Here is a 22,770-nt window from a genome sequence, read left to right as displayed (position 1 = left end):
GGGGAGAGATCGATTAGGAGGCATTGCCAACAGCCCAGGCGAACAGTAAGAGTGGCGTCAGCCAGGATAGACCAGGTTAATGGTGAGAAGCGGTTGGATTCAGCATACAGTTGAAGCAGGGGCGACCCAGACGTGCTGACAGGTGAGAGGAGGGCTGACTGTAAGGTTCTGACCATTTACAACAGGAGAAGCCCGTGGAGGACTCATGTGTCACAGTAGATGAGATGACCGCATCTGGGTAAAGACGCAGATTAGGCATTTGGTGGTAGGAGTCTGTAGTTCAGGCACAGAGATCCAGGCTGGAGACTCAGATTGGGAGGCACCAGTGTGTCAACTGGATGAGGTCACCAAGCGAGTGAGTGTGGAAGAAGACAGGGGGTCCCGGGCCTGAGGCCAGGGACACATGGCAAAACCAGCAAAGAAGACAGCATCAGGCCAGTTGCCAGTGGGGTTAGAAGTTGTTCCCCATCTGGATCACTTTTACAGGGAGGAAATTTGGGTGGAAAAGTTCTGCTGACTTATTAACATGACTGAAATACAGAATGTTCTCTCAACTGCTCTGGTGCCAAATCTATAGCTTAAATTTATTTATTTATTTATCTATTTATTTATTTATTTATCATAGGAAATATAGTTACATGGTTCAGATTCAAAAAGCAGAGTGAAAAGGCTCCCTCTTACCCTTGCCCCTCAGCCACTTGACTCCTTACCCAGAGCCCCCCAGGTCCCCAGTTTCTTTTTTTTTAAATAAATTTATTTATTTTATTCATTCATTTTTTTATTTTTGGCTGCGTTGGGTCTTCGTTGCTGAGCACGGGCTTCTCTCTAGTTGTGGAGAGCAGGGGCTACTCTTCGTTGCGGTGCACAGGCTTCTCATTGCGGTGGCTTCTCTTGTTGTGGAGCACAGGCTCTAGGCATGTGGACTTCAGTAGTTGTGGCACGCAGGCTTCAGTACTTGTGGCTCGCGAGCTCTAGAGCACAGGCTCAGTAGTTGTGGCGCACGGGCTTAGTTGCTCTGTGGCATGTGGGATCTTCCTGGACCAGGGCTCAAACTCGTGTCTCCTGCATTGGCAGGCAGATTCTTAACCACTGTTCCACTAGGGAAGTCCAGTCCCCAGTTTCTTGTACCTTCTTTCTGAGAGCTTCTTAGCATATACAAGCATCAGTGTGTCCATGTGGACACCCACTTCTCCCTTTGCTCATTTTTACACAAATGGTATCATAGGTCTATTGTTCTTCATTTAGTGTATCTTGAAGATTGTTCCATATTAGTACATAAAGAACTTCATGATTCTTTTTATTTCTGTAGTATTTCCTTTTCTGGATGTACTGTCATTTGTCTAACCAGGCCCCCAGTCAGGGACTTTTACATTGTTTCCAATCTTTTTCCGCAATTAATAACCTTATATGCTTGGAATTTTGCACCCGTGTGAACATAAATCTTTTGGGTAAATTCCTGGATGTGGAATTGTTAGGTCAAAGGGCACATGCATTTGGATTTCTAATAGATATTGTCAAAGGTGGTACCAATTTAAGCTCCTACAAGCCGTATATATGAGAGTGTTGGACACATTTTCCAACAGTCTGTAAGCAAATTATTCAATCTTTTCCAGTCTGAGTTTTTAAAAATGGACTTTTAGTTTGCATTTCTCTTAGTACAGGTGAGATTGCCTGTGGCTCTCAACACAGCCCCCAGAAATGTCACTCAGCAGAAGAATTATATGAGCAAAGTCTGTATTTGGTGTCCTTTCCTTTGCTTGGCCTCTTCCAAAGGTCCAAGCTGCTCTGGGCCCCTTTGCCCAGGAGGAAATAACTCGAGAAACTTATTCCCTCAAGGGTTTTAGTGACTAGAAGTGGGATTGTCCCTGAAATGATTTACTTTCAGAACAGTAATCAAGGAGCCATACTTACCAAAAAAGGATGTCTGGTCCATAGTGGCATTGGAGGCTCTGTGCTATTCATTCATTCATTATTCAACTCAGCCACTATTGACCGAGAGCCTGGAATGAATGTATGAGGCACTGGGCTGGACTCTGAGGACATGAGAAAGTTGGGATCACCACACTTAAGGAAGCTTATGTCCTAGCAGGAGCCCAGACGAAAACTAGGCAAACAAATGAGGATTTTAGGAAGTAGTGAATTCTGCAAAAAAAGATAAAATAGGATGCTGTAACAGTGAGTGAAGAGGATAAGGTCAGAGAAGGCCTCTGGAGAGGTGACATCTCAGCTGAGGCCTGAAGAAGGATCTGGGGAAGGAGCTTTCCACGCAGAGGAGACAGGCTATCCAGGGAACATCTGAGGAGTAGGTGTAAGGCTCGTGGGCTGACGCAGAGCAGGGGAAAGGGGGAGAAATACCAGCTGACGGTGGAGAGGTGAGCCCCCGAGGCCACAGTGAAGGACTGCATTGTCTCTGGTTGCAGTTTAAAGAGTAAGGAGGGTTTTTAGCAATGGTGCACTGGTAAATGGGCAACAGTCAGCTGGGCGTGCGGGCTGATTTGTACTGTTGGCAGATTTCAATGGTGGAAATACTCCCATCATGACCAATTTCAAGCTACTAAAGCGAGGTCCCTGGACCCGAGGCTGGGAAGAGCTGTGTGTCCAAAAGACCATCCATTGGGTGAAAATGATAACTCTTTGCATCTCAGGATTCATTTTATTGAAAGTACTAAAGGGCATTTTACAAAACAAAACATTCCAAGCTGGAAAGAAGGGGCCCCAGCGCACCGCTGGTTTAAGCTGGGAAGTGAGATGCTTTGATCCATGTCAAGATCATGCCGGCTGCCCTATGGACCTTTTGGAGTCCCTGAAATCACACATGCCTACACGCCACCTTTGCTACAGGGCCAAGCCGATCACTTCCTCACATTTCCTTCTTCCATCCCACCTTCCTTTTCTGCTAAGGTGCCTTACGTCTTTTTGTTGTTGTTGTTGAGCTTAGAAAATTAGATATTTCCAACAGGGTCTAAGAATATACACTTCTGAAATTACAGATTTCAAAGACAATGACAGTTTATCTTAATGCTGTGTAAAACTAGTATATCCACTTGTATAAAACTAGTTATTCACACTTTCACTTCATTCTACTGACAAGAAAAGTATTGAATATTCCTTGTGAAGATGGCAAGGGAATTTTTGGCCTGTTTCAGACATATCCACAGAGCAGTACATAAGCAGATATTACTTGGCAATAAACACTGAGTTTAGATTCTTTTTCTAATCAATCTTTTTAAATAGAAGTGTAGCTGATTTCCAGTGTTGTGTTAATTTCTGCTGTACAGCAAAGTGATTCAGTTATATATATATATTCTTTTTTATATTCTGTTCCGTTATGGTTTATTACAGGATATTGAATATAGTTCTCTGTGCTATACAGTAAGACCTTGTTGTTTATCCATTCTATATAGAAAAGCTAGCCTTAGGTCTTAATTTTATTTCAGCAGTGGATTTCATCTTTTTTTTTGGAGGCTGATTCATTCCAGGGCCAAAAGCTACTTCTCTTTAACTATTGTGTGGAGAAAGTCCAGAGCAGAAGAGAAAGCCCTTTCTGACTTTCCATGTTGATTTCCCTCCTGCCGTACGCACAGATATTGGTTCAGTGTGGCCCGATGTGGGATGCTACCCACCCCCTCGCCCCCGCTCCTGGAGCCATCAGATCCTCCTCTAAACAGTAGCTGACTGCCTCTGTGCTTGGAATATCATGTGTGGGGATGGAGAAGCTCACTTCTCTTTCATTTCTATGTCTAATTTCAGGAGGGGGTGAAAAATGTAAACAATTTTATGATGTCTCGCCATCCTTAAAATTCTGAAATTACTTTGGTCTTTGTTGGTCAGTATATAAATTAATTTTCACTTGAAGAAACATCATTTTTAATGCCTTTCGCTCTGGCCTGGCCTCATCCCACGGTCCAATTACCGAGGTAACTATCACCAGCAAGGAGACCATGGGGGCCATAGATCAGAAATTGTTTATCAGACTTGCAGGCATCGATTTATTCGAGCTACCTGACACAGTTGGTCATATTTTATTCTCCCAAATCTTCTCTCTCAAATTGATTTTTCAGAAAGTTTTTAATACAGGTTTATTCATCTGGCTAATCCATTTATCTTCAGTTCCACCTGTAAAGTCAGGAAAATCTCTGGGGTGATCTGTGAAAGGAAAGAGACATTCTCTCTCTGCTTCGCTCGCCACCTCTCACCCTCTCTGCCCCTTCTCTGCACTCACACTGCACATACGTTGCACACACGTGCCCGGGCACGCACACTCCACCAGGCTTACACACCACCACACGTGCCGCTGATGAGCTGGGAGACACTAAACCTCACTTCCTAGGTCCCCATTTCTTCTGCAAAATCGGAGGATTGCACTATTTTATCTTTAAAGTCCTTTCTGATTTGAGATCTTTAACACCGACAAGCTGAGAGCTGGGAGGGGCGAGGGAATTGAAACCAGTCTTCTTGGTTCCCAGTGTGGGAAGCAGAGGCTCCTCCTGCAAGAGAGGGAACCCATGTCCCAGCTGATAGTGACAATCATGGCAGGATAGTGCTGGGGATGGACTTCTTGACCACAGCTCCACCAGCCCCAACTTCCCTGCAGCCTGCAACTTCCTTGCAGCCTGCAACTTCCTTGCAGCCTGCAACTTCCTCCCTTCCCTGCAACTTCCCTGCAGCCGAGGGTTATTTTTCTCTTTCTCAGGAGCAGAAAGACTCTAAGTTGTAGAAGCACAAAGACCTTTCTCTGGGGACACTCAGGCAAGTGGCCACGTTGTCAGGTGTCCTGTCGTTGCCAGAGCAAGGGGTTGGGTGGAGAGACACGAATACGAAGCAGCGTGTCTTGGAAAATAATACAAATGACATGTGAGGATGTAGGCAGCTGTGGGTGCTCTCAGGAAGGGCTGACCATGGAAGAATCTGAAGCACGGCTCCAACTCTGCCAGGCTGCTGCAAGGGTGGGTGTGCCAGAAAACACCTCTGAGCCTGGAGTCCCCAACCTTCAGTTGGTCAAGCTGCAAAGTGACGAACTTGTGGACACAGCTCAGCTAAAGCAGCAGCTGGGCCTGAATTATGCAGAAATCATGTGTGACGCTCCACCTAGGGTCCTCTGGAGCCAGGATGTATGTGGTCTGTCCTGATCCTGTTTCAGATGGGGTTGCTCCTTTGATGCACGGCCCTGCCCCTTCCTCTACTGTTGGGTGGGCTTCTTGGGTGTGTAGTTAGCAAAAGGGAGGGGACAAGCAGAAGTATTTGCTGTCACTGGAAAATCCTCAGTGTCTAACTAATAAGAACCTGTTGTATAGCACAGGGAACTCTACTCAATAATGGCCTTAATGGGAAAAGAATCTAAAAAAGAGTGGGTATATGTATGACTGATTCACTTTACTGTACACCTGAAATTAACACAACATTGTAAATCAACTCTACTCCAATAAAACTTAAAAGAAAAAAAAAAAAAGAAAATCTCAGTGTCTCCGAGACTGTCAAGCCAAACCAAGGGGTTTATTGCGACCACTGTTTTGTGCTGAGATCCATGTCTTTCATGTCCCCTTTTCACAACATGCAGTCAGCTGTCTCCTGTGTAAGCAGAGATAAGGGTAGTGATCTACCCAACCAGAGGAAGGCTCTGGCAGGTGGAGGCCTCCCTCCGGATTCACTAAATTTCGCCCAGGCACCACTGTGCTCCCATTCACTCCTCCCAAGCACAGACTCTGAGAGAACCGTTCATCGAGATTCTCCCTCAGACCTGGAAGAGGTGACAGAACTGAAGGAAAATGTGTATAGATGCACAGAAGGCCACAGCTGATGGACAGATCCTCTTATTCTTTTTTTTTTTCATCTTTATTGGAGTACAATTGCTTTACAATGGTGTGTTAGTTTCTGCTTTATAACAAAGTGAATCAGTTATACGTATACATATGTTCCCATATCTCCTCCCTCTTGTGTCTCCCTCTCACCCTCCCTATCCCACCCCTCTAGGTGGTCAAAAAGCACCGAGCTGATCTCCCCGTGCTATGCGGCTGCTTCCCACTAGCTATCTATTTTATGTTTGGTAGTGTATATATGTCCATGCCACTCTCACTTTGTCACAGCTTACCCTTCCCCCTCCCCATATCCTCAAGTCCATTCTCTAGTAGGTCTGTGTCTTTATTCCTGTCTTACCCCTAGGTCCTTCATGACATTTTTTTCCCTTAGATTCCATATATATGTGTTAGCATACAGTACCTGTCTTTCTCTTTCTGACTTACTTCACTCTGTATGACAGACTCTAGGTCAATCCACCTCACTACAAATAACTCAATTTCATTTCTTTTTATGGCTGAGTAATATTCCATTGTATATATGTGCCACATCTTCTTCATCCATTCATCCGATGATGGGCACTTAGGTTGCTTCCATTGCCTGGCTATTGTAAATAGAGCTGCAGTGAACATTTTGGTACATGACTTTTTTTGAATTTTGGTTTTCTCAGGGTATATGCCCAGTAGTGGGATTGCTGGGTCATATGGTAGTTCTATTTGTAGTTTTTTAAGGAACCTCCATACTGTTCTCCACAGTGGCTATACCAATTCACATTCCCACCAGCAGTGCAAGAGTGTTCCCTTTTCTCCACACCCTCTCTAGCATTTATTGTTTCTAGATTTTTTGATGATGACCATTCTGACCGGTGTGAGATGATATTTCATTGTAGTTTTGATTTGCATTTCTCTAATGATTAATGATGTTGAGCATTCTTTCATGTGTTTGTTGGCAGTCTGTATATCTTCTTTGGAGAAATGTCTATTTAGGTCTTCTGCCCATTTTTGGATTGGGTTGTTTGTTTTTTTTGTTATTGAGCTGCATGAGCTGCTTGGAAATTTAGGAGACTAATCCTTTGGTATTTACTTCATTTGCAAATATTTTCTCCCGTTCTGAGGGTTGTCTTTTGGTCTTGTTTATGGTTTCCTTTGCTGTGGAAAAGCTTTTAAGTTTCATTAGGTTCCATTTGTTTATTTTTGTTTTGATGTCCATTTCTCTAGGAGGTGGGTCAAAAAGGATCTTGCTGTGATTTATGTCATAGAGTGTTCTGCCTATGTTTTCCTCTAAGAGTTTGATAGTTTCTGGCCTTACATTTAGGTCTTTAATCCATTTTGAGTTTATTTTTGTGTATGGTGTTAGGGAGCGTTCTAATCTCATACATTTACATGTACCTGTCCAGTTTTCCCAGCACCACTTATTGAAGAGGCTGTCCTTTCTCCACTGTACATTCCTGCCTCCTTTATCAAAGATAAGGTGACCATATGTGCGTGGGTTTATCTCTGCGCTTTCTCTCCTGTTCCATTGATCTATCTTTCTGTTTTGGTGCCAGTACCATATTGTCTTGATTACTGTAGCTTTGTAGTATAGTCTGAAGTCAGGGAGCCTGATTCCTCCAGCTCCTTTTTTCGTTCTCAAGGTTGCTTTGGCTATTCGGGGTCTTTTGTGTTTCCATACAAATTGTGAAATATTTTGTTCTAGTTCTGTGAAAAATGCCAGTAGTAGTTTGATAGGGATTGCATTGAATCTGTAGATTGCTTTGCATAGTATAGTTATTTTCACAATGTTGATTTTCCAATCCAAGGACATGGTATATCTCTCCATCTATTTGTATCATCTTTAATTTCTTTCATCTGTGTCTTATAATTTTCTGCATACAGGTCTTTTGTCTCCTTAGGTAGGTTTATTCCTAGATATTTTATTCTTTTTGTTGCAATGGTACATGGGAGTGTTTTCTTGATTTCACTTTCAGATTTTTCATCATTAGTGTATAGGAATGCCAGAGATTTCTGTGAATTAATTTTGTATCCTGCTACTTTACCAAATTCATTGATTAGATTTAGTAGTTTCTTGGTAGCATCTTTAGGATTCTCTATGTATAGTATCATGTCATCTGCAAACAGTGACAGTTTTACTTCTTCTTTTCCGATTTGGATTCCTTTTATTTCCTTTTCTTCTCTGATTGCTGTGACTAAAACTTCCAAAACTATGTTGGATAAGAGTGGTGAAAGTGGGCAACCTTGTCTTGTTCCTAATCTTAGTAAAAATGGTTTCAGTTTTTCACCATTGAGGACGACGTTGGCTGAGGGTTTGTCGTATATGGCCTTTATTATATTGAGGAAAGTTCCCTCTATGCCTACTTTCTACAGGGTTTTTATCATAAATGGGTGTTGAATTTTGTTGAACGCTTTCTCTGCATCTATTGAGATGATCATATGGTTTTTCTCCTTCAATTTGTTAATATGGTGTATCACGTTGATTGATTTGCGTATATTGAAGAATCCTTTCATTCCTGGAATAAACCCCACTTGATCATGGTGTATGATCCTTTTAATGTGCTGTTGGATTCTGTTTCCTAGTATTTTGTTGAGGATTTTTGCATCTATGTTCATCAGTGATATTGGCCTGTAGTTTTCTTTCTTTGTGACATCCTTGTCTGATTTTGGTATCAGGGTGATGGTGGCCTCGTAGAATGAGTTTGGGAGTGTTCCTCCCTCTGCTATATTTTGGAAGAGTTTGAGAAGGATAGGTGTTAGCTCTTCTCTAAATGTTTGATAGAATTCAGCTGTGAAGCCGTCTGGTCCTGGGCTTTTGTTTGTTGGAAGATTTTTTTTTATTGGAGTATAATTGCTTTACAATGGTATGTTAGTTTCTGCTATACAACAAAATGAATTAGTTATATATATACACATATGTTCCCATATCTCTTCCCTCTTGCGTCTCTCTCCCTCCCACCCGCCCTATCCCACCCCTCCAGGCGGTCACAAAGCACAAAGCTGATCTCCCTGTGCTATGTGGCTGCTTCCCACTAGCTATCTACCTCACGTTTGGTAGTGTATATATGTCCATGCCTCTCTCTCGCTTTGTCACAGATTACCCTCCCCCCTCCCCATATCCTCAAGTCCATTCTCTAGTAGGTCTGTGTCTTTATTCCTGTCTTACCCCTAGGTTCTTCATGACATTTATTTTTTTCTTAAATTCCATATATATGTGTTAGCATACGGTATTTGTCTTTCTCTTTCTGACTTACTTCACTCTGTATGACAGACTCTAGGTCTATCCACCTCATTACAAATAGCTCAATTTCGTTTCTTTTTATGGCTGAGTAATATTCCATTCTATATATGTGCCACATCTTCTTTATCCATTCATCCGATGATGTACACTTAGGTTGTTTCCATCTCCAGGCTATTGTAAATAGAGCTGCAATGAACATTTTGGTACATGGCTCTTTCTGAATTATGGTTTTCTCAGGGTATGTGCCCAGTAGTGGGATTGCTGGGTTATATGGTAGTTCTATTTGTAGTTTTTTAAGGAACCTACATACTGTTCTCCACAGTGGCTGTATCAATTAACATTCCCACCAACAGTGCAAGAGGGTTCCCTTTTCTCTAAACCCTCTCCAACAATTATTGTTTCTAGATTTTTTGATGATGGCCATTCTGACTGGTGTGAGATGACATCTCATTGTAGTTTTGATTTGCATTTCCCTAATGATTAATGAGGTTGAGCATTCTTTCATGTGTTTGTTGGCAATCTGTACATCTTCTTTGGAGAAATGTCTGTTTAGGTCTTCTGCCCATTTTTGGATTGGGTTGTGTTTTTTTTTATTAAGCTGCATGAGCCGCTTATAAATTTTGGAGATTAATCCTTTGTCAGTTGCTTCATTTGCAAATATTTTCTCCCATTCTGAGGTTTGTCTTTTGGTCTTGTTTATGGTTTCCTTTGCTGTGAAAAAGGTTTGAAGTTTCATTAGGTCCCATTTGTTTGTTTTTATTTCCATTTCTCTAGGAGGTGGGTCAAAAAGGATCTTGCTATGATTTATGTCATAGAGTGTTCTGCCTATGTTTTCCTCTAAGAGTTTGATAGTTTCTGGCCTTACATTTAGGTCTTTAATCCATTTTGAGCTTATTTTTGTGTATGGTGTTAGGGAGTGATCTAATCTCTTACTTTTACATGTACCTGTCCAGTTTTCCCAGCACCAATTATTGAAGAGGCTGTCCTTTCTCCATTGTACATTCCTGCCTCCTTTATCAAAGATAAGGTGACCATATGTGTGTCGGTTTATCTCTGGGCTTTCTATCCTGTTCCATTGATCTATCTTTCTGTTTTGGTGCCAGTACCATATTGTCTTGATTACTGTAGCTTTGTAGTATAGTCTGAAGTCAGGGAGCCTGATTCCTCCAGCTCCGTTTTTTTCCCTCAAGACTGCTTTGGCTATTCGGGGTCTTTTGTGTCTCCATACAGATTTTAAGATTTTTTAATTCTAGGTCCATAAAAAATGCCATTGATAATGTGATAAGGATTGCATTGAATCTGTAGATTGCTTTGCATAGTATAGTCATTTTCACAATGTTGATTTTTCCAATCCAAGGACATGGTATATCTCTCCATCTATTTGTATCATCTTTAATTTCTTTCATCTGTGTCTTATAATTTTCTGCATACAGGTCTTTTGTCTCCTTAGGTAGGTTTATTCCTAGATATTTTATTCTTTTTGTTGCAATGGTACATGGGAGTGTTTTCTTGATTTCACTTTCAGATTTTTCTTCATTAGTGTATAGGAATGCCAGAGATTTCTGTGAATTAATTTTGTATCCTGCTACTTTACCAAATTCATTGATTAGATTTAGTAGTTTCTTGGTAGCATCTTTAGGATTCTCTATGTATAGTATCATGTCATCTGCAAACAGTGACAGTTTTACTTCTTCTTTTCCGATTTGGATTCCTTTTATTTCCTTTTCTTCTCTGATTGCTGTGACTAAAACTTCCAAAACTATGTTGGATAAGAGTGGTGAGAGTGGGCAAACTTGTCTTGTTCCTAATCTTAGTGGAAATGGTTTCAGTTTTTCACCATTGAGGATGACGTTGGCTGAAGTTTTGTCATATATGGCCTTTATTATGTTGAGGAAAGTTCCCTCTATGCCTACTTTCTATAGGATTTTTATCATAAATGGGTGTTGAATTTTGTTGAACGCTTTCTCTGCATCTATTGAGATGATCATACGGTTTTTCTCCTTCAGTTTGTTAATATGGTGTATCACGTTGATTGATTTGCGTATATTGAAGAATCCTTTCATTCCTGGAATAAACCCCACTTGATCATGGTGTATGATCCTTTTAATGTGCTGTTGGATTCTGTTTCCTAGTATTTTGTTGAGGATTTTTGCATCTATGTTCATCAGTGATATTGGCCTGTAGTTTTCTTTCTTTGTGACATCCTTGTCTGATTTTGGTATCAGGGTGATGGTGGCCTCGTAGAATGAGTTTGGGAGTGTTCCTCCCTCTGCTATATTTTGGAAGAGTTTGAGAAGGATAGGTGTTAGCTCTTCTCTAAATGTTTGGTAGAATTCGCCTGTGAAGCCGTCTGGTCCTGGGCTTTTGTTTGTTGGAAGATTTTTAATCAGAGTTTCAATTTCAGTGCTTGTGATTGGTCTGTTCATATTTTCTATTTCTTCCTGATTCAGTCTTGGCAGGTTGTGCATTTCTAAGAATTTGTCTATTTCTTCCAGATTGTCCATTTTATTGGCATATAGTTGCTTGTAGTAATCTATCATGATCTTTTGTATTTCTACAGTGTCAGTTGTTACTTCTCCTTTTTCATTTCTAATTCTATCGATTTGAGTCTTCTCCCTTTTTTTCTTGATGAGTCTGGCTAATGGTTTATCTATTTTGTTTATCTTCTCAAAGAACCAGCTTTTAGTTTTATTGATCTTTGCTATCGTTTCCTTCATTTCTTTTTCATTTGTTTCTGATCTGACCTTTATGATTTCTTTCCTTCTGCTAACTTTGGGGGTTTTTTGTTCTTCTTTCTCTAATTGATTTAGGTGCAAGTTTAGGTTGTTTATTCGAGATGTTTCCTGTTTCTTAAGGTAGGATTGTATTGCTATAAACTTCCCTCTTAGAACTGCTTTTGCTGCATCCCATAGGTGTTGGGTTGTCGTGTCTCCATTGTCATATGTTTCTAGGTACTTTTTAATTTCCTCTTTGAGTTCTTCAGTGATCTCTTGGTTATTTAGTAGTGTATTGTTTAGACTCCATGTATTTGTATTTTTTACAGATCTTTCCTGTAATTGATATCCAGTCTCATAGCGTTGTGGTCAGAAAAGATACTTGATACAATTTCAATTTTCTTAAATTTACCAAGGCTTGATTTGTGACCCAAGATATGATCTATCCTGGAGAATGTTCCATGAGCACTTGCGAAAAATGTGTATTCTGTTGTTTTTGGATGGAATGTCCTATAAATATCAATTAAGTCCACCTTGTTTAGTGTATCGTTTAAAGCTTGTGTTTCGTTATTTATTTTCATTTTGGATGATCTGTCCATTGGTGAAACTGGGGTGTTAAAGTCCCCTAGTATGTATGTGTTACTGTCGATTTCCCCTTTTATGGCTGTTAGTACTTGCCTTATGTATTGAGGTGCTCCTATGTTGGGTGCACAAATATTTACAATTGTTATATCTTCTTCTTGGATTGATCCCTTGATCATTATGTAGTGTCCTTCTTTGTCTCTTGTAATAGTCTTTATTTTAAAGTCTCTTTTGCCTGATATGAGAATTGCTACTCCAGCTTTCTTTTGGTTTCCATTTGCATGGAATATCTTTTTCCATCCCCTCACTTTCAGTCTGTATGTGTCCCTAGGTCTGAAGTGGGTCTCCTGTAGACAGCATATATATGGGTCTTGTTTTTGTATCCATTCAGCCAGTCTGTCTTTTGGTGGGAGCATTTAATCAATTTACATTTAAGGTAATTATCGATATGTATGTCCGTATTCCCATTTTCTTAATTGTTTTGGGTTTGTTATTGTAGGTCTTTTCCTTCTCTTGTGTTTCTTGCCTAGAGAAGTTCCTTTAGCATTTGTTGTAAAGCTGGTTTGGTGGTGCTGAACTCTCTCAGCTTTTGCTTGTCTGTAAAGGTTTTAATTTCTCCATCAAATCTGAATGAGATCCTTGCTGGGTAGAGTAATCTCAGTTGTAGCTTTTTCTCCTTCATCACTTTAAATATGTCCTGCCAGTCCCTTCTGGCTTGCAGAGTTTCTGCTGAAAGATCAGCTGTTAACCTTATGGGGATTCCCTTGTGTGTTATTTGTTTTTTTTTCCCTTGCTGCCTTTAATATGTTTTCTTTGTATTTGATTTTTGACAGTTTGATTAATATATGTCTTGGCGTGTTTCTCCTTGGATTTATCCTGTATGGGACTCTCTGTGCTTCCTGGACTTCATTAACTCTTTCCTTTCCCTTATTAGGGAAGTTTTCAACTATAATCTCTTCAAATATTTTCTCACTCCCTTTATTTTTCTCTTCTTCTTCTGAGACCCCTATAATTCGGATGTTGGTGCATTTAATGTTGTCCCAGAGTTCTCTGAGACTGTCCTCAGTTCTTTTCATTCTTTTTTCTTTATTCTGCTCTGCAGTAGTTATTTCCACTATTTTATCTTCCAGGTCACTTATCCGTTCTTCTGCCTCAGTTATTCTGCTATTGATCCCCTCTAGAGTATTTTTAATTTCATTTATTGTGTTGTTCATCATTGCTTGTTTCCTCTTTAGTTCTTCTAGGTCCGTGTTAAATGTTTCTTGCATTTTCTCTATTCTGTATCCAAGATTTTGGATCATCTTTACTATCATTATTCTGAATTCTTTTTCAGGTAGACTGCCTATTTCCTCTTCATTTGTTAGGTCTTGTGGGGTTTTACCTTGCTCCTTCATCTGCTGTGTTTTTTTCTGTCTTCTCATTTTGCTTATCTTACTCTGTTTGGGGTCTCCTTTTTGCAGGCTGCAGGTTCGTAGTTCCCATTGTTTTTGGTGTCTGTCCCCAGTGGCTAAGGTTGGTTCAGTGGTTTGTGTAGGCTTCCTGGTGGAGGGGACTAGTGCGTGTGTTCTGGTGGATGAGGCTGGATCTTGTCTTTCTGGTGGGCAGGTCCACGTAACGTCAGCTGGGCTGCAGTCCCTCTGGAAGCTTTGGGGAAGAATTAATTTCCTTGGTTTTTCCAGTTACTAGAGCTGTATTATTTGCACCCACGGCTGCAGGGTTCCTGGCTGTTCTTTCATCTCTGTGTGAAAATTTATCTCTGTGATTTCTCCTTCTTTGGACGCTCTCTCATGGTCCCTTCACTGGTCACTGGAATCCCTAAGGCTGCCCATTCTTTGTGCGCAGATAGAAGGACCATAGGAGGGAACAGTGATCGGGGTTTGGTCAGCTGCCCCAGGGGCCCAGGTGGCAATCTGCATATCCAGATGTTCACTTGCAAAACAAATTCCATTTCTGCTTATTCTCACTGACTGTGGCCTCATTCTCCAATCCGCAGTTACCTTCTCTGTGAAGTAGGGACAGTACAAGCTCCCATCTCACTGGATTATCGCAAGTATTAAAGAGCTAAGATTTATAGAGTGCTTACCATATTGACTCAGAGTAAAAGCTCACTAAATGTCAGAAACAACAGTAGTTATAGCTGCTATTACGGCCACAGCTGCTACTACTATTACAGGGATCTTTACCGCCCCTTCCGGTTTATAGGGTTTTCTGATTTTAAGTGTGGTCAGAGCGTCATCGTAGGAGACGGCCAATTCTACTGACCCATGCTGCAGGCCATTGGGGAAAGCATCATTAGAAGCACCTCTGTACAGTTACCTCCTGAGAACCTCCAGTGTGGCCCACCCCACATGTTGGTACAGATGTGGGGAAACCTTAATCACAGGCCAACTTTCCCTGGGGCCAACAGATCCCTCCAGGAGTGAAAGATATATAGTGAACGCTTATGTTAATATGGGAAGGAGAAAAACATTGAAGCCATTCCACAGCTGGAAGCAACTATTTTAGGCCTTCCAAAGACATTGATTCAGCCAACAAATATTTCATGCTGTATCAGTTTGCTCAGGCTGCCATAACAAAATACCACAGGCTAGGTAGCATAAACAGCAAACATTTATTTTCTCAGAGTCTGGAGGCTGGAAGTCCAAGATCAAGATGCTGGTAGGGTTCATTTTCTCTGAGGCCTCCACCTTGGGCTTGTGGATAGCCACCCTCTTACTGCCTGTTCACATGGTTGTCCCTCTAAGAGTGTGAATCTGGTGTCTCCTTGTGTGTCCAAATTTTCTCTTCTTACCAAGACACTAGTCAGATTAGGGCTCATGCATATGACCTCATGTTAACTTAATCAACACTTTGAGACTCTACCTCAAAATATAGTCACAGTCAGAGGTTCTAGGAATTAGGGCTTCAACATAAAAATTTGGGGAGGACACAATTCAACCCATATTATTTGTCTGCTGTGTGCCACACTTTTTTTTTTATAGGCAAAAGAACTATAGAAGTGACCAAACAGACAAAAAATAAAAATCCCTGCCTTTACTGGCTTTACATGGGTCAGAGAAGGAGGTGGGGGAGACAGACCATAAATAAACATGTGAAGTATGTTTGGTGATAAACGTTAAGGGGCAAAATAGAGCAGGTGCTAGAGGGTGGAGAGGAGTTGCTATTTTAAATATGGTGGCCAGGAAAGAGCTCACTGATGAGGGGTGTTTGAGAAGAAAACTGAAACAATTGATGAAGATAGATGCAAAAATCCTCAACAAAATAGGAGCAAATTGAATTCAACAGCACAATAAAAGCATCATACACCATGACCAAGTGGAATTTATCCCTGGGATGCAAGGAGGGTTCCACATTTGTGAATTAATCAATATGATACACCACATTAACAAAATGAAGAATAAAAGTCACATGATCATCTCAATAGATGCAGAAAAGCATTTAACAAAATTCAACACCCTTTTATGATATAAACTCTCAACAGATTAGGTATAGAAGGAATTTACCTGAACAAGATAAAGGCTGTATGTGAAAAGCCTATAGCTAATCTCATACTCAATGGTGAAAAACTAAAAGGTTTTCTTGTTAGATGGGGAAGAAGGCAGGGATGTTCACTTGCCACTTCTACTCAACATAGTACTAGAAGTCCTAGCCAGAGTAATTAGGCAAAAATAAATAAATGGCAACCCAACTGGAAAGGAAGAAGTAAAATTATCTCTGTTTAAGATGACATGATCTTATGTGTAGAAAATGCTGAAGACTCCATAAAAAAAAACTGTTAGAAATAAATGAATTCAGTAAAGTTGCAGGATATAAAGACAACATATAAAAATCAGTTGTGTTTCTGTACACTAACAACAAACAATCTTAAAAGGAAATCAAGAAATCAATCCCATTTACAATAGCATCAAAAAGAATAAAATACTTAGGAATAAACTTAACCAAGGAGGTGAAAGACTGAAAACTATAAAATGTTGATGAAAGAAATTTAACAAAACACAAATAAATGGAAAGACATCCTGTGCTCATGCAATGAATTAATACTGTTAAAATATCCATACTACCCAAAGTGACCTACAGATTCAATTCAATCCATATCAAAATCTCAAAGACAATTTTTATAAAATAGAAGAAACAATCCTAAAATTCATATGGAACCCCAAAACCCCCAAATAGACAAAGCAATCCTGAGAAAAAAAGAACAAAACTGGAGGCATCACACTTTCTGATTTCAAAATATATGACAAAACTACAGTATTCAAAACAGCATGGCACTGGCATAAAAACAGACGTACAGACCAGTGGAACCAGTGGAATAGAGACATCAGAAATAAATGGACACGTATACAGTCAACTGATATCTGATAAGGGAGCCAAGAAAACACAATGGGAAAAGGACAATTTCTTCAATAACTGGTGTTGGGAAAACTGGATATTCACATGCAAAAGAACAAAATTGGACCTTAAAAACATGATACACAAAAATCAATTCAAAGTAAAGACTTAAAAGTAAGACCTGGGGCTTCCCTGGTGGCGCAGTGGTTGAGAGTCCGCCTGCCGATGCAGGGGACACGGGTTCGTGCCCCGATCCAGGAAGATCCCACATGCCACGGAGCAGCTAGGCCCGTGAGCCATGGCCACTGAGCCTGCGCATCTGGAGCCTGTGCTCTGCAAAGGGAGAGGCCACAACAGTGAGAGGCCTGCGTATCGCAAAAAAAAAAAAAAAAAGAAAGAAAGACCTGAAACCATAAAACTCTTAGAAGAAAACATCAGGAAAAACAAAGGTCCTTGACATTGGTTTTGGCAATGATTTTTTAAATATGACACCAAAAGCCCAGGTGACAAAAGCAAAAATAAATGTGGATTACATCAAATTAGAAAGCTTCTGCACAACAAAGGAAACCACCAACCAAATGAAAAGGCAATGTACTCTATGGGAGAAAATATTTGCAAACCATATAGACGATAAAAGGTTAATATACAAAACATATAAGGAACTCCTACAATTCAATAGCAAAATACCCCCCAAATAACCCAATTACAAAATGGACAAAAGACCTGAGTAGACATTTCTCCAAAGAAGACATATAAATATGTATCTGGCCAACAGATATATGAAAAATTATCAGGGAAATGCAAATGAAAATGACAGTGAGGTAGCCTCACACCTGTTGGGAGGGCTATTATCAAAAAATAAATAAGAAGTGTGGCCAAGGATGTGGAGAAAAGGGAACCCTTTTACACTGTTGATGTGAATGTAAATTGGTGCAGCCATTATGGAAAACAGTATGGAGGTTCCTCAAAAGATTAAAAATAGAACCACCATATGATCCAACAATTCCACTTCTGGGTATATGTCCAAAGGAATTGAAATCAGGATCTTGAAGAGATATCTGCAGTCCCACGTTCACTGCAGCATTACTCACAACAACCAAGACATAGAAGAAACTTAAATGTCCGTTGATAGAAGAGTGGATAAAGAAAATGTGGTATTTAAATACAAAGGTGTGTTATTCAGCCATTAAAAAAGAAAGAAATCCTGCCATTTTCAACAACATGGATGAACCTAGAAGACATTATGCTAAGTGAAATAAGCCAGACACTGAAGAACAAATACTACACAATACCATTTATATTACAAATCTAAAATAGTCAAATTCATAGAATCTGAGAGTAGAATGGTGGTTACCAGGGGAGGAGGGAGAATAAGGAGGTGTTGATAAAGGGTACAAAGTTTCAGTTATTCACAGTAATAAGTCGTAGATATCTACTGTACACATAGTGCATGTAGTTAGCAATAGAGTTGTAAGTATAAAACTTGTACACTTAAAATTTTTGCTAAGGGAGTTCCCTGGTGGCCTAGTGGTTGGGATATGGCGCTGTCACTGCTGTGGTCCAGGTTCAATCCCTGGTCGGGGAACTGAGATCCCACAAGCTGTGCAGTGTGGCCAAAATATTAAAAAAAAATTTTTTTTTTGTTAAGAGGGTAGATATTAAGCGTTGATTATGACAGATAAGAGAGAGGATGGGAGGATATATTTATGGCATAGATTGTGGTGATGGTTTCACAGATGTATACTTACCTCCAAACTCATCAAGTTGTTTAATTTAAATATGTACAGCTTGGAACTTCCCTGGTGGTGCAGTGGTTAAGAATCTGCCTGCCAATGCAGGGGACACGGGTTCTGAGCCCTGGTTTGGGAAGATCCCACATGCTTTGGAGCAGTTAAGCCCGTGTGCCACAACTACTGAGCATGCGCTCTAGAGCCCACGGACCACAACTACTGAAGCCCACATGCTTAGAGCCCATGCTCCGCAACAAGAGAAGCCACCAAAATGAGAAGCCCGCACACTGCAATGAAGAGTAGCCCCTGCTCTGTGCAACTAGAGAAAGCCGGCACAAGCAACAGACCCGATGCAGCCAAAAATAAATAAATAAATATGTACAACTTTTTGTGTCATACCTTAATAAAATAAGAAAGGAAACCATGTAACATAAAGAAAAAAGAAATCACAGAACTACTTTTCCTGCATATGTGTTCATGGAAATTTTAATATACCAATTTCTAGTTCCCTGATATAATGAAATCCTACACTGAAAAAAATCCAGTTACTCACAATTATGTCTTGGCTGACTAAACATTTTACCATTTTAAAATGAAATACAGTATTGCAAAAATAATTGTAGTGTTCTGAACAATTGTATTTTGGTAACTGTTGTACTCTGGTATCAGCAGAGATTAGGCAGATTTTAGCACAATCCTCTGTAATATTTAAGAACAAAATAACTAGCCATACCATTCCCCTTGTATCTTCATTGAAAGCCCACAATGTAATAGGGTTAGGGTTAGGGCTAGGGCTAGGGCTAGAGCTAGGGCTAGGGCTAGGGCTAGGGCTAGGGTTAGGGTATGGATAGGAAAAAAAATTGAAATGGTAAGAGAATGAACTGTGTAGATATTTGGGGGAAGAGCATTCCAGGTAGAGGGAAACCAGGAAGTGCAAAGGCCCTGAGGCAGGCACATGCCTGGAAATTTCCAGGAACAGCTGAGTCCATCAAGACTGGAGTAGGGTGAGGAGGAGAAATGTGATAGGGGATTAAGTCAGAGAAGGAGCTGGGGACAGGTGAGTGGGTCACGGTGGCTAGATTACCTAGGATCTCTTAGGCCTTTAGTTGGTATGAGATGGGAAACCATTGGAAGGTTTGAGCAGAGAGTGACATGGCCTGACTTGAGACTTAACATGCTCACTCTACCCGCCATGTTGAGGACAGACTAAGAGGAGGTGGGAGAAGCCAGAGCCCAGCAAGGAGGCTGGCGCTGTCATCCAGGTGAGAGGTCAGAGGTCATGGTGGCTTGGACCAGGGTGGTAGCAGTGGAGGCATATGAATGACTTAGGGATTGTCTGTACTGTGGCGTAATTCTTTGCTCCCCTTCCTCTCCGTGTGTGCGACCTTGCGTGTTACTGCTGAGTGATATTTCTGGTCAGGAAGCAGTAGCAACACACATTCTAATCAGCCAAAGAGCTGCATTTGGGACAGTGGCTGGGTTGAGTCACTGTGGCTCTTCCAGAAGGGAAGAGAAAGGGGAGGACTCCCACAGCGGGGGTAGGCAGGGCCTCCTACTGCACCCCATGCTGGGATTTAAGATAGAAAGACCCCAGTAAACCCAGTTACTGGTTGTGAAGATGTGACTGGATGGTGGTTTGAGGCTGCGGGCTTTCTCCCAAACCCTCCTGGAAGTTGGGATTTCCCCAGCTGACCCCAGAGGACTCATCATCTGGGTTAATCTGCCCATACCAGCAGAACAGGGCAACCAGTGCAGCTTCCAGTCATTAGTGATTAATGTAAATATTTGTCCTTAGAAGCTGGATCACATGACCCTCAGGCGATGGCCTAACTCTTAAGTGACTCGTATTCCCGGGGAACACCTCTGTCCCTGCGTTTCTACCTAAACGCAAACCTGGTCAGAGACGCCCAGTTGACCACCCCCATCCTTAGTCACGTGGGCATATTCGAGGCTGGCCTTTTCCTCGACTGTGTCGCAGCCGTCTAACAGCTTCAGTGTGGAGCCTTGGGGAGGGGATGCAGCGGTCGCCTGCTCATCCCAGCCCCGTTTCTCCTAATCCCTTCCCCCGTCCTTTCATTCCCCAGACCACCTCCAGCGGTGGATAGAATTGGTCAACCGTGCTCTGGGTCAGTGCTGGAAACGCCCCGTTCGCATTTCACGTCTTTAACTTCGGGCTTTGGGTCCTAGAGTGTGCGGGAGGGTTCAGCTTTCATTAGTCATTCATGTTTTAGGGAATGAAGATTCCGAGTTCTGGTTTTGATGGGAGTAGGAGGAGGGTAGTTGTAGAGGGATAAAGTCAAGTGCGAGAACCAACGGGGAGACGCTGGGGGTTAAAGGCATGAACTTTCTTAGGTGGGGCAGCCCTGGAAAATGGCTTCTGGGATAATACTTACAGCGTGTTTAAGGCGTCTTCAGTGAAATATTCAGTAAAAACCTCTTTCTTGAACCCGTCCCTCATCTCTGGGTACTTAAACCCCTGGTGGAGATGCTGTCGTGCTTGAGACTATTAAGCATTTTGTGTAAGGGAAATATAACTCTTTTAGCTGTGGATTTTTTTCAGGAATGCAAGTGTAGGTGCAGGATTTTAAGAGCAGGGGTCTATTTAAAATGTACATATAATATTCTCTATGAGAAACATCCTTAGGTAAATTAATTCCTGCTTTGCTGCACGCATTCTTCCCATTGCCCACCAGAGGGCACTCGACCCTCCACCAGGAGGCGTTAAGGTCGACGTCCCCTTGGGTAATTTACTCGCCCTGCGCTTTCCCGGGCGTGGAGCCATATTAGACGCAGCAGGGCAAGGTTTGCCAGTTAGTGTCAATTGAAAGGGAAGGGCGATATAAATGGTGTCAGGAAAAACTGCTGCCTGTTACTGGGGAAATACAAATACATTCACATGAGCCCGTTAGGATATACAGTAACGGTCTCTGCCGTCACCTTTGTTTAGAGTCACATTGCCAAAGGAAGCAACAGTGCACCAGGCTTTAATATTCCTTCAAGCAGTCTTTATTTTCCCTGCTCTACACGTTAAGGAATGTTTGGTACCTTGTCATATCCAGAGAGAGAGAAAAAAGTGAGCGTCGTTCAGGTTTACAGGGTACCCCTTAGTGGGGACCTGAGGCCCAGGCTTGGCTGCAGGTGGGATGTAACAAACGTTCAAGTGCAAAATGCATGACCATCGTCCTTAAGACGCCCGCCGGCCCCACTTCTCCTCGCTCACATTCGCTAACACAGCAACCACCCTTCTCCGCCTAGTGTCTTCCGAGCCGCATTCAGTTAATTTTTCAACTGGATTCAACGTGGCTGGCATTAAGTGCTCAGCAAGTGGCCATGAATAGCAAGTCCAATTTATGGTCTCATTGATTCCTGTGAGAACAAAGTCATTTACAGTAAGTCAGCCTTAAAAGTGGGAAGTAGCAAAGGCCAAATTATCCAACTGGAAACTTCAAAATTTACTACTGTTTACAGTGTCAGATAGTCAAGTAACTTGTGTCAGCACAATGTTTCTGTTTTTAATTGTTCATCCATCATCATTAGGATGCAATTCTATTAAATCAATAGTTCAAGGAGTCAGAATAAGCTCCTCCCCCACGAAGTACTCCTGCCGGAAATGCTAAATCTAATCAAGTGTTCAGCCCTTACTGTATACCAGAAATACAGGGATAGATGATCAAGCTAAACAACATCACAGGAAATCCATCCTGGTCTGTTCAAGTGGTCCATGTTATGGGGGTGGAGGGAAGGATTGTTCTATAACAGAGATTAAAGCGACATCACAACCAAATGCAATGAATGGATCTTGATTGGATGGTGGTTTTGAAAAATAGTAACAATAAAAGCTTTTTTTATGCTGTGTGAAAATAAGGGCAATTTAAATAGGTGTAGGCATGCAATGAGGCTAGGAATTTAGACCAGTTTCTCAGGTGTGTCAGTGGCCCTGTAGGTAGTGTAATGTCCTAGACCTTAGGAGATACATGCTGAAGTATCTAGGAGTGAAGTTCATGATGTCCCCAACTTACTTTTTTAAATTGAATTATAGTTGATTTTCACTATAAAAGTTTCAGGTGTACAACATATTCAACATTTTTATAGATTATATTCCATTTAAAGTGGTTACAAAATAGTGGCTATATTTCCCTGTGCTGCATAATACATCCTTGTTGTTTATTTAATTTATACATAGTAGTTTGTACCTCTTAATCCCCTACCCCTATCTTGCCTCCCCCTTTCCTCTCCCCACTGGTAACCACAGTTTTGTCTCTATATCTGTGAATCTGCTTCTGTTTTGTTATATTCATTCATTTGTTTTATTTTTTTTAATTCCACATGTAAGTGATATCATACAGTATTTTTCTTTCTCCGTCTGATGTAGTTCACTAAGCATAATA

The sequence above is a fragment of the Grampus griseus genome, assembly GCF_964374135.1.
Source record: "Grampus griseus genome assembly, chromosome: 19".
In the NCBI taxonomy this organism is placed as follows: domain Eukaryota; kingdom Metazoa; phylum Chordata; class Mammalia; order Artiodactyla; family Delphinidae; genus Grampus; species Grampus griseus.
Note: the sequence above shows the minus strand (reverse complement) of the source record.